The sequence below is a fragment of the Austrofundulus limnaeus genome, unplaced genomic scaffold (genome assembly GCF_001266775.1).
Source record: "Austrofundulus limnaeus strain Quisiro unplaced genomic scaffold, Austrofundulus_limnaeus-1.0 Scaffold1, whole genome shotgun sequence".
In the NCBI taxonomy this organism is placed as follows: domain Eukaryota; kingdom Metazoa; phylum Chordata; class Actinopteri; order Cyprinodontiformes; family Rivulidae; genus Austrofundulus; species Austrofundulus limnaeus.
The window spans coordinates 2120101-2128305 of NW_013952403.1; the positions used below are offsets into that span (position 1 = coordinate 2120101).

The window sequence follows — 8205 nt, forward strand, 5'->3', positions numbered from 1 at the left end:
GAAAGGCTGGTATGTGGAAGTGCTATCTTATTATTTTTAATAGTTTTTTTTTTTACATGCATCATTGTTTAGTAATCTTTCAATGTTTTTATCATTTAATTTTTGTACTATAATTCTTAAAGCAGTTGCCGATGCATCAAAATAAGATTCACTGTGTTTAGGGACAGATGATTTATCTGCAGAACGATTAATCAGCTGATTTTGGCCACTTTTAATAAATGTACACATAAAAGCATCATCTCGCTGTTAAACACATTTATTTAATTAACGAATCAAAGTTTGATTTTGTCAAAATAAAAATACATATTGACCAAAATTAAATTATGAATCGATATAAGTATCGGACATTATCTGTCCTGATTTTAGTTGAGTTGACCTTTCTACACAATCACAACAAAGACAGTTCTATTCTACTCTAATGCCAGAACTAGCTTAGTATTTTCATATTTGAATGTACTTTTTAACTTTTTTAAAACTTGAACTCTTGTTCAGTATTTAAAAGGATCTCAGCTGTAAGGGACTCTAAAGTTTAGACCTCATCCTTTGAAATAATGTCAGAACATTCTGTGGCCTCTAGAGAAAATGTWTCATTTAAAGTATTTAATTTCTTTGTGACCACAAAGGTGCAGRACTATAAGTTTTTGGGGTTAACTATCCAGGAAAAACATGGAGTGTGGTGAAAAGGTGAGAAAGAGTCCAGGCAGGATGTGGACAGAAGTTTCAGGAGTTATTTGGGGAGGAAGCAAAGCCATGTTGTATTTGAAGACGTTGACAAAGCGACAGAACTGTAGGTGACGGAGCTGATGATGTCCATGGATAAGATCAGATCAGAGGTAGAGAACTGAACAGCTGTGAGGTAAAGTAAGAGACTGATAGTTTGGAAATGTCCACATGAGGGACAGTAGACGTTAGAGAGGCAGCTGCCAGGACAAAGACAAAGAGTAGACAGTAGCTGCAGTGAGAGAGGACATGTGAGCAGAGTGACTCGCTGAGGCGACCCCTGAAGAGGGAACAGCTGAAAGAAGACTAACTRGTTCCACTGTTTTATATAAAAACCTAAAACATCCCAACAGAAATGTCCCCTGCATGGAGACCACGCCGTGGGACGCTGTGGAGACACTGAGCRGCTAAAAACATTTAAGGAATAAAAGTAAAAACAAGCCATTTCCTCTGCAGTGCATCTTCAGCCCCCACTTTGCAGAGCCTTGTGTCAAAATCACATTTCCTGTTACTGTCAGGTCGGCAGGTTCTGGAGCCATGCACTCGTGTTTGATTTTTTTTTCTTTCTTAAAACAAGAAGCTGTTTTTAGGAGGACAACTTTTTGGATAACGCATGAGGTTTGGTCTGAATGTTTTCAGTCAAAAAGAAAATGAAGAGAAGCCCCTGAAGATAAACAGCCTCAGCTCCCTGACTCCATAATCRCATTTTGGCTCAAGTATTTAAGCAGCAGACATTGCTGAGCTGTAATTAGGCCACTTGTCTTTACCTGAATCCTGGGAGCAGAGCGGGCCTGCTGTCAGAACCAGGATCCGGTCCAAAACTCTTCTGACTTCTGGTAACTGTCAGCAAACGAGGCGGACACCGAGCTGGCGCTGAGCAGGACGACGACCCCGTCCAGCACCAACCACTTCTCCGCTGGAGCTGCGCGGAGGGACGGAGGGAGGAAGGAGGGGGTTGGACCGGAACCTTGGTTCGGCAGATTCGTTGACAAATGGCCGAAAGGAGAAAGTGGGAAATAAAACCCCGAACGGTCGGTGAAAAGGGGAACGCCGCGCAGTAACACGAAGTCGGCAGCTGACACATCGCATTGTCTGAGCCGGGAGGGGAGGGGAGGGGAGAGGAGGGGGGGAGGAAAGGAGGACCCGGGGACCTCCGCACAGGACCAGGAGCTCTCCCGGTACTGACCGGATGGACCGGGCTCCACAGCGGATATCTTAGCCTCAAACACGAGGTCTTAAACCCGAATGAAAGTGTTTGTTCCTCTCAAAGTGGTCCGCTCTCTGGCGGATCACACCGGAGATTATGGACCCAGTTCAGGCCGCCTCGCCTCACGAGGACGTCCCGTCTGAGTTTCACCTGGTCAGATCCGGTCCGGTCTGAGAGGACGGTGGAGCCGAGTCATGGTCCAAAACAACAACAACAATCTCCCAGTGTGATAAAAGTCAACGAAGGGATGATGGGAGCCGATCACGGAACCAGTGACGGTTCTGATCCTCTATGTTAGCTCAGAACCGAGCCTTTCATATCATATTAAATGTTGTTGTTTTAAATAAACAAAAACAGCCTGCATTAAGGTCCGGACTGTGCCGGGGTCTGGGTGAGGTGATTTCACCCAGATGTCACCTCCAACTTGGCGGTCCGTCCATGTGACACGATCCGCGGGAGAACAGCGAGTCATCCCCGCGGCTCCTCCGAGACACGAGCCGGGGGGAGAGGAGTGTGTGGGGGAGGAAAACGCCAAATATCCAGGTCAAAGTTTGTCGGAGTTTCGGTCGCCCTCGTTAGCGTCGTGCAGTGCCCCCTTTAATGCCCCCTGGCCGCCCGTAACGCCTTTGTTATTAGTGATCATGGCACGGTGCTGCTCCGGCTTACCTCGCTCCGAGCCGCCGACAGCCTGGACGCCTGCAGACCGAGCAACAAGCTGCTGCCGCGGGCTTCTCTCCGGCGAGGGGCCACGGCTGGGATCCCTTTTTTTTTTTCTTCAAGCACAATGAATACAGAGAGCTATTCTGGCTCGTCCTCGCGATCTTCCCTTTTTGCCAGTTTTCGGTCTGCAGCAGCTGGAGATGAAAATCGCGCACCCTGGGTCCTAGCGCCGGCTGAAGCCCYACAGGTGAAGAACCAGGCAGACATGGAGCCTGAACTACAGACCAGGCTCCTCCGAGACCCAAACAACACGCAAAACACGATGTGGCCTTGTTTTAATGAACACGCCTTTAATTTAATTACTCAGATCTGTTTAACTAGTATAATGAAAGCTGCCCTTTTGTCACACCCAGGTGTGAACGGATCTTATTGTCTTAACTGGACCCCAGTAAAACAAAGAGTTTTACTACAACCCTCTTATTTTGGGTCAATTTTATTGTTTCGAGCCTGTCATTGAAATTCTTACCGGGTGTGCTGCAGACAGACTCTTAAAGCCAGAACAGCTGTCAAAATACCTGATTTTAAAAATATGTTTTTGTTGTGTCATCATTTGCTACCAAAAGGGATGGACTTGCACCCCTGCCTCTGACTGCTGGACCCAGGTAGGTACCAGGATGTCACTGGTACCTGCCTCTGACTGCTGGACCCAGGTAGGTACCAGGATGTCACTGGTACCTGCCTCTGACTGCTGGACCCAGGCACCAGTGACATCCTGAATTGTATTAGTGGGTAAAATCACGAAGCTTAAAACCACTTCATATTTTGTTGTCAACGATTAAAAATTGTTTGTTTACATTGATGAATATCGGCACGTGACAAATACTGAGTTGGTAAAATAATCCCTGGACGTTGACAGATTTAAAGGGAGAATGACAGAATTAAAGACGCCAGGTTGACTTAACCCATCTCCTCTMTGAAGAGAGGAAACCAGTGCCAACCGTGAACTGGAGGGTCATGAACAGGTTGCAAATTTCTCTTCTTGCTTTGGGGCTTTTCTCACTGTGTTGCGCCACGACTGGTGACAGGAAACGTTGAAGCTTTGAGGATGAGAGCTGACAGAAGTCATTTCTGAGAAGGAAACTGAGCGATGAAGAGCTTTTAAAAAAGCTGAGGATGAAAAATTCTGATTCAACATGGTCGCTGAATTTAGCTGTAAACAAAGACAAGTAATATTTGTTGTTTTCTAATGAGCTACGTTAACCCCCAAACAACCATTCATAGAAATACTGATAGAAACATAAGAATTMAAATTAAAACAACTCTGCTTATTTGCCATAATCAAGTTTTGGAACGGTGTCATGTTGGCCTGCAAACATTTTACAATGACCTCCATAAAGTCATAATTCACAACTTGCAGACTTAGTCTTTAGAAAATACTTTAGTTTATGGCCAGGAAACCAAAAATATTTGAAAAGTCGATATCTTTTGGTAAGCACCCATACATTTTACTGTATTTTTTATTAAAATAAATTTAATTCATACAGTTTATTTTATGTAGCAGGAGTATATTTAGGGTTTAAGTTTTAAAAATCAAAATTTATAGGCCTTTTTATTTATTTTACCACGTCCAGTATTTACGTTTTATTTCATTTTATTTTGTTTTATTTTTTATGATTTTCGAGTTCTTTAAGAATGTAACCCCTACAAGTTTCAGAAGTTCATACTGGGTTGGGCAAAACTTTAAGAKTTTCAGCCACTAACAAATGTTTTGTAATTCTTAATCAATCATATTTGTATATTTTCATTGCATTTAAGTCTGGTGAAATTTAGTATCTGACAGTTTAGTAAATGGTAACAAAGTGTGGATTCTAACTAAATTTTTAATTTAATTAATCCCCCAACCAARTTAAGTGTAGCTGAGAATGATTCCCAACATAAACTCTGAGAAATCTAAGAAGAGACTGCAGAAAATRTCTGTTTATTTCATGACTCTGTCTGTTAGAAACATGTCTYGTGAACCACTGGACAGATTTTAGTGGACATTTTAGAAAACAATTATTAAATCTACGTCTACAAGTCATTAATATTTGGAGTCAACCCAATTCAAGATGGCTGCCAAGTGACCTTAAAAACACAAACATTGTTAAAACTTTAGTCAAATTTACAGATAATGTGTAGACGTGGTAGTCGCTGACAGTCATACACAACACAGACTCTAAAGACTTGTATCACCAGATGTTTGCTTAAAACCTCAGCACTGGAGTCAAGTTTTCTCTGTTAGCAAAATATTTCATGAACCATTGGACAAATCTTCAATGAAACTTATTTTATGTACACTGGAGTCAATTCAAGATAACTGCTMCAGCTGTTAGACATTAAGAACATCTTTAACGCAGAAAGTTTTACAGTTATTCAGCTAAAACTGAGTGTGGTAGTAGCTGAGAGTCATCCTCACCATATCGTGTCAAATAAATTTACTTTTAAGTTTTGACCAAATCGTTCCTCAGAGGATCTCTGATCAAAATGCTGGCATGACAGGCGGTGGGGCAATATGCATTCATTCACGAATACATTCTTTTCTACGTTTTCTGTGTTGTTGTGTGTCCGTTTCCCTAACGGGCCTATTTGAGCAGAAAYTAGATGTCGCGGACGTGTCTCTGCGTTTCCTCTGACGTTCTGAAACATCTGCAGAATTTGAAAATCTGCATCACGTCAGAACATATGACGAGCAAAATAAACATGACTGTTTGATTCCCAGATGTTTCTTCTCCTGTCGTCTGTATCTCTTAGGAATGCCAACTGGTAAAATAAACTAATCTAAAAAAAAAAAGATGCAGCATATGCACAAGCAGCATGGAAATCTATGCCTCCAACAGCTCACCATCCATCCAGGCTTTTCTCCATCCACCGTGACTAAAATACAGAATCTGACATCTGCTGCACACATGAAAGCTAGTCGGTGTGGATTATTAGCTGATGATTTGAATTTATAAAGTAAACCTGTGGACAAATGTGTCATTTTAATATAACAACACTTGTTCTCTTAACGACATGTCACAGAAATGTGACAAAAAGTAGATTATTATGATAATTTATGGTAAAAGGAAATCTATATTCAACACCTTGATGAAGCTGCTGAGCCATGAAGGTATGGAAAAAGTTTYTGAAGCCAAGTGAAGAAGCACAGTGAGCAGCAGGAAGAGCTCCGTCGATGGGATGTTTGACGGATGAGGTCAGATGATCTGTGGTGAGAGTGAGGAACAGGTGGATGTACAGATACTGAACGCAGACCTGGGATCATCATTTTAAACAAAAGGCAGAACATAAGAACRTGAAGAAGGAAGCAAACAGAGAACAGCTCAGGTTGAGCAGCTTGGAGGCAAAGAGAGGCCGGCCTGAAATGGTCTGAACGTGTGCAGAGGAGAGGTATCGGACAGAATACGTTCATGGATGCAGTGAGGAGGGTTGGTGTGACAGAGGAGGCTGCTGGGATGAGATGGAGGCTGCTGACCCGCTGCACTGACTCAGTCATAAAAAAAACATGAATTTATTTTAAAATATGACCAGACGCTGGACTGAAAATGGTCACTGTAAACAATCCACAGATCTTATATTTTACTGACAAAACGGACTAAAGGAAACTGGCAGTGATGCCTGAAGACCGACTGAGACGCCGCTTCTAAATGTTTCAGTTTTTCTATCAGCACAAATAAAACTGCACTCATCTTCTTTTGGTTGTAGAACGACAAATTTCAAAAGGAGGGTAAAAGAAAATACAGAAGCCAAAATGACCTGATAGGACAGACACCTTGCACTGACAGCTGACATGTTGTTGTGGTAATTCTCCAGATTACTTTCAGATGATAATGATGTTTGAGGTATTTCCAGGAATAAAGAGTCAGATGGGAGCAAGAAGTAAAAAGTGAGGTGAGTCATCAGAACCACAAGTTTGTCCAAGAAGATGGAAAAGTCTAAATGAAAACGCACATCAAGGAGTTGCATGAGAAGGAGTCACTTTGAAGTAAAACCAGCCAATCACAGAACCCAGATCCCACAGCAGCTGAGACAGTGAGCAAATTCAGCTAAATTTTAGTTTACACTGAGTGCAGACCCACGTTCTTTATAAAGTTAATCTACTGTTCAAACTGCACCAGCTGAAAACATTTTCATGTGATTTTATATTTTATGAGTTTCTTTGACTGGTAAGCTCAGTCCAAACACTACTTAGTGTTTTGTCTTTAAATGTCACACAATGATGTGTAATGTTTAAAGCTTCATCTGAAGGAAACCTCAAACATAAACAAATAGCAGTCTGCACTATTATTTTTGTTGCTAAGCTCCTTCAATTACATTATTTCTCTGTAAAATCTGATCATTGTCAACTTTACTGAGTCACCTTTTGATGATAAAGTTTTATTTTTGACTCACTGCATGGTCTTGTTAGATGATGAAATGCGTCTGAAAATCTGTTTTTATAAATAAAAATCACAAGTTAGCCCAAAACAGCGAAATCAGCTGAGTCCAGACGATAATCCTGCCTCCCATGAGGAGAGAGGATCGGGACAAAAATGACGGCGGTTCGTGCAACTCGACGCTTTTTTTTTTTTTTCTTCAGTTCCTCCATCGTGTTGGATCGGTCACAAAAAGCTAACCCTCCGAGCGGGACTCGCCTCACCTGAACGGCGGCTGCGCTGGGTCGACGCGTCCCGGGGAGGGGAGGTTTCACCGGAGGATCGCTGCGCTGCGGAGACGAGGACGGAGAGCGGAGGGCGTCCACGGGAACCACGGGTATGTCACCGGACTGTCGGCCCCTGCCGGTCCCCTTATTGTCTCCAGACGGCCACCAAGAGCCTCCCACACAGGCCGGCCGCTGCTTCACTGTCGCCGCCTTTTTTCCGAAACCTGCCGGGTTAAWGGCAGTAGTTGGTTCCATAGTGTAGCGGTCATCACGTCTGCTTTACACGCAGAAGGTCCTGGGTTCGAGCCCCAGTGGAACCAGGACTTTTCTTTTTTTCACTCAACATTAAATCGCATGCCTGAACGATCAGCTGACAGGACAAATATAAAAACAATTCAACTCACCTGTTAAACTGAATGCACAGACATTAAAGGGCCTRTGACATCAGCATTTTGCAATAAACATCAATGTATTTTGGGAAAGATAACATTAATGATATGTTTTTAAAAATATTTCATGCTGCTGAGATGAACAGTTCAGATATTTGCATGAAAAGTAACAGGAAGTGATGACAAAGGGGAATGTCTGTGTGAACAGTGTTACAATAACTAACAACACAAGCTTTAGAGAACAATCTGATGTTTCTTTAGATTATTTTAAGTCACTAGAGAGAGATGAAGAAGAGTCAGAGCTTAAATAATACTGTTTCAATGAACAGACCAGGAAGTTCCTTTAATTAAAGAGTTCCCCTTTGATGTCACTTCCTGTTTCACTTTAGCTGAGCTGAGGCCAAAACAAAATATGCCAGTTATGTAAAAAAAAAAAAAATGGGTAAAATTATGTAAATGCTAAGTTTCTTGAATATAAAGATATTTTATTTATTTATTTGACTGTATTTGAAGGATACGCATGTCACAGGCAACTTTAACACTTTATGCTT

At 42.1% G+C, this 8205-nt stretch overlaps 1 protein-coding gene and 1 non-coding gene across 2 annotated transcripts in view; one reads left to right on the forward strand and one right to left on the reverse strand.

The window, feature by feature from the left end:
* The window catches only part of bcorl1 (BCL6 corepressor-like 1), a 23688-nt gene extending 20898 nt beyond the window's left edge, over positions 1-2790 (reverse strand). The window contains exon 1 of the mRNA XM_014004403.1: positions 2594-2790. The gene's annotated coding sequence lies outside the window, so the exon portion shown is untranslated. The remainder of the gene's footprint in view (positions 1-2593) is intronic.
* A 4722-nt stretch (positions 2791-7512) lies between these two features.
* trnav-uac (transfer RNA valine (anticodon UAC)) lies at positions 7513-7585 on the forward strand. The gene has a single exon. It is a non-coding gene; the product is annotated as a tRNA-Val (tRNA).
* The last annotated feature ends 620 nt before the right edge of the window (positions 7586-8205 follow it).